We start from the raw sequence: 4,499 nt of genomic DNA on the forward strand, positions 1-4,499 counted from the left end.
TAAATAGATGAGGTTTCAGTAATAACCATTTTTGCAAAGTAAAACATCAGCGGGAGCATTAGTTAAGTGTGACACCATCTGAATACATTCTCAGCCTCAGAATAATGAAGTTTAGGAAGTTCCACCTAAACATCAGGAGGAACTTCTTTACCTTGAGGGTGGTAGAGCACTGGAACAGGCTGCCCAGGGCGGTGGTGGAGTCTCCATCTCTGGAGACATTCAAAACCTGCCTGGACACGTTCCTGTGCAACCTGCTCTAAGGTGGCCCTGCTCTGGCAGGGGGGTTGGACTAGATGATCTCCAGAGGTCCCTTCCAACCCTATGATTCTATGATTCTAAGTGATATTCTTTATTATACACAGAGTGTAATTTGTTTACAAAAATACCTCTTGTGGTGAAGCTATGTTTTATCCCCTAAAAATTTATTTCAACTGTACAACTAAGCTGGAATTGTGAAAAGCATAAAAGTGGTGATGTATCTGCAGTTTGCATATTTATATTGATAGTTTCTTTCTAGTTCCCATGCAATGCTGGCACATTTGCATCATCTTTGTATGCCATGCTTCACTGCATGTTAGTTATGATGCACGTTTGTGTTAGAGCATGCTTTAGAGAAACAAATTCTGAAATGCCAGGAAACAATTGAAGTGTGGCTTGCTGGTGTTCTGCCTACCTGAAAAAAAGACTGATGGGTATATGGGATAACAGATTTCTCACATTGGTTGAGATTGCTACTGAGCATATTTCTTCTGTCCTTTTGGTAAGGAAGTAGGAGTAAGGTTTCCAGAACTTAAAGGCAGCATTCGCAAGCCTGCTATTCTGCTTTGCTGGCCACCAGTCTACAGATGGGACCTTTGATTTTCATCATGGAGAAGGAATGGAGCCATCAATCATGAAGCTGCATTGCAGTTGGTGACAAGTCCTGTATGAATGGACCAAAATTTCAGGTGTTACGGAGGATCAAGAGATCTAAAAGGAGACATAGGATTATATGGTGGTAGCAGAGGATGAGAGGATATGGATACATTTGGATGAAGTGCTGGTATGTGGAGAGACTCAGTAGAAAGCTGGGAAAGGCACGTCCACAGCCCAGTAAGACAACTGCTTCTGCCACCTGGGGAGCTGATAGGACTTTCTAAGTAGTCTGAGCTTGCAAACCCCTTTGTCACAAAACTGTGCTGTCAACTGATTCCTGACTTTCAAAACCAGGGCAGTTTCTTGACAGAAGTGAAGTTCTTTGTGTCCTAGCAAACTAAGCACAGTACTGCACAGACTGCCATGTAATCTGTGGTACAGGTAGCAGCCCTGGAGCAATGAACAGCCTGGGGAAGAATCCTACAACTCTGCCAACTAAGCAGGTTCCATACCACAGCCTTGGTTAGGATCTTCATGGTGATCCAATGGCTCATTTTTTTAAATGAATGATGTTCAGGTTTTTTTTGATTGTGCTGCAGAGAAAATCCTGCAAGATCAGACAGATGGGGAAACAAGAGTGCTGTATTGCTTCTGTTACTCTCCAAATGGTAGCTTGCGATTATTATACTCTTTTAACTCAATCATTATGCTCTGAAAGGGACAATAAAGGTGAAGAATTGCTGTTTATTATGCTATATGGTCTCTGGAGTGCAGGTCTGTTTATGTTCTCAGAAAAAAGCTTTAGTTTCCTGTTATGATAGATGCTCGCTAGTTTTATTATATCTATGAAATTATAAACTAAGCTTGCTTAAGATACAATGTCTTTTGGGAATTCTATGCAGGGTCATTTTTCTTTTTTTTTCCTTCACAAGATTACTACTGTAAGTAAAACTCAAATATGCACTTCTATGATAAGGTAGGAAGTCAACTGCAGAGTAAACAATTACTCTTGTAATCTTCATTGGCATCAGAAAGACTATTCAGATATAAGTAGAACTTTGTGATAGCTTCAGAGTAGTCTGTTAAGGCCCAAGGCCTCAGGTGTGATTTTTTTCATGAGTTTTTTACATATTTGGTGGTGTTATTACTCCTTAGAATGTCAATATTTTACTGGTGGAACACATTTTAAGTCTGTTCATCAGGCAAAAAGATATACACATCCGTATGATGTTAGTCATCTGACATAAAATAGATTAACTGCAACAATATGGTAAAGAGTTCAAGCAGCGAGATTCTTTTTTTGGTGAACATTTCATAGGAGGCTAGTAGTGGGAATATAAATAGAATCAGATAATGCAGTTGATGTTTTGTCAAGTTGTTTGGTGTTTTTTTGAATAGTTGAATTAAATTTTAACTAGTGTATTGTTTTCTGAAAATACCAATTGAGGCATTAGATTCCTGATTTTGTTTTGTAAAATATAGAAAGCTGAAGAACTTACTATAATATGGCAGAAGTTGAGCAGAACAGAACTGAGATAGTTCCGTTCCCGGACCACAAGGTAGGAAATATTTGCACGATACAGTGGAATTTGGGTTTTTTCTTTTCCAAACCTGTCTGCCTTACAGGGTGAAAAAGGCATTTTGTATATATTTGCAATATGCATGAGCTACCCAAGAGAATTCCCATGATCCTGTATTTCAGCACACACAGGAGCAGACTTTCAAGATTGTGCAGTGAATTTACAGGACATTTGTTCAGGATTTTGAGAAAGATTAGCATTGTTGGAGCAGGCCCAGAGCAGGGCCATGAAAGTGATCGGAGGGAGAGTCCGATGAAGACAGGCTGAGAGAGTTGGGGTTGTTCAGCCTGGAGAAGAGAAAGCTCCAGGGAGACCTTATTGCCACCTTTCAGTACCTAAAGGGGGCCTACAGGAAAGGCGGGGACAGACATTTTAGCATGGCCTGTTGCAATAGGACAAGGGGTAATGGCTTTAAACTAAGAGAGGGAAGACTTAGACTAGATATAATGAAGAAATTTTTTACATAACGGTGTAACACTGGCCCAGGTTGCCCAGAGAGGTGCTAGGTGCCCCCATCCCTAGAAATATTCAAGGTCAGGTTGGACGGGGCTCTGAGCAACCTGATCTAGTTGAAGATGTCTGTGCTCATTGCAGGGGAGTTGGACTAGATGGCCTATAAATGTCCCTTCCAACCCAAACTATTCTATGATTCTATGCTGGTGAGCCTTACGCCTTTGGATTTAGGATTATTTTCTTCTGTCTTGTCTGTCATTATGGGATGAGATGGAATGCTGTTTGTCCCCTCTACCTTCATCCCACTCTACCAAAACCTGTCCTGACTGTTTCGGAAGGAAAGAGTCTCCAATGCAATGCCTAAGGACCTCAACATTTTTTGCAGTAATTTTTTATTTGAGAGAGACGAGAACTTTAATATGATGGAGTTGTTTTCCTATCTTGTCTTCTCTACTGTGTTTAACTGACTGCAGCAGAACTGCATGTATTAAATTCAAATTTGATTTGACTGAATAGTTCACCCTTCAGTGCACTGTGGGATTAGCATGAATTGCAGGTCAATGGCATAGTTAGAATGGAGACAAAATGTTGTACCTGATCAGTTGCAGAGATCTTCGGAGAACCGTCACTTTGACAAAGTTGAGGTCAAGAACCCTCATTGAAGGAAGCTTGGCATTGAAGAAGCTGTGAATTTATTGAGATCGATTTGAAGTAGTAACAATGTGAGAAAGCACAACAGCTTTGTCTTCGAAATTAAAATGTCAGCATTTTAAATAACTTTTCCAGAAACTGTTCTGAGTTTAGTAACTTTCATATTCTTCATGCAGTCTTCATATTTGGTCAAATTCTGCTGTTCTTTACAACAGTGAAATTCTGGATAATTAATTTTCTTATCTTTACCATGAATTATTTGAGTGCAAAATATATTATATTAAAGATAGATCCCATGTCACACAAGGGCTGGCAGGAATAATTTGGGAAAAGCCTGTGCTTGAACATGTAAAGCAACAGGTGAAGTGTTATTAGCGAATGACATAAGACGTTTTTAAAATAGCAAAGTGCTTGTATGAGCTGCAGAGTGATCATATATGCACGAAGGAGGGATTTTTACTATGCACTGTCGTTTACTGCTTGCATCGCAGCTTTGGGGAACGAAGCGAAGGAGATGCCCGGGCTAAGTCATGGGCAGTGCGAGTCGTGTGCAAGTATGCCGTGACCGCAGGCAGGGGCAGCTAAAGGCTGTCCCGGGCATTCCCCTCTGGAAACGCTAACCGCAGCCTCCCCTTCCTACCCGGCTGTGCACGCCGGTCCCTCCGGGAGCTGCCCGGCCCGCGCTCCCTCCCCTCGCCCCCGGCCCCGTCCCTCCGCGCCGCCGCCGCCACTCCCCCCGGCCCGTCCGGCGTCCCGCGGCGCCCGGACGGGGGCACATAAATCCCTCCCCGCGCTCCGGCCGGCTCCCCGCGGCGATGGCGGGCGGCCGGGCGCTGCCGGGCCTGCTGGCCGCCCTGGGGCTGCTCTCGGCGCTCAGCGCCGCCGGGACGCTCTTCCTCCTGGCGCAGTGGCGGGAGCTGGACGCGGCGCTGCGGCAGCTGGAGGCGGCCAACGGCTCCC

The sequence above is a fragment of the Vanellus vanellus genome (assembly GCF_965231255.1).
Source record: "Vanellus vanellus genome assembly, chromosome: 11".
NCBI classification, from domain to species: Eukaryota; Metazoa; Chordata; class Aves; order Charadriiformes; family Charadriidae; genus Vanellus; species Vanellus vanellus.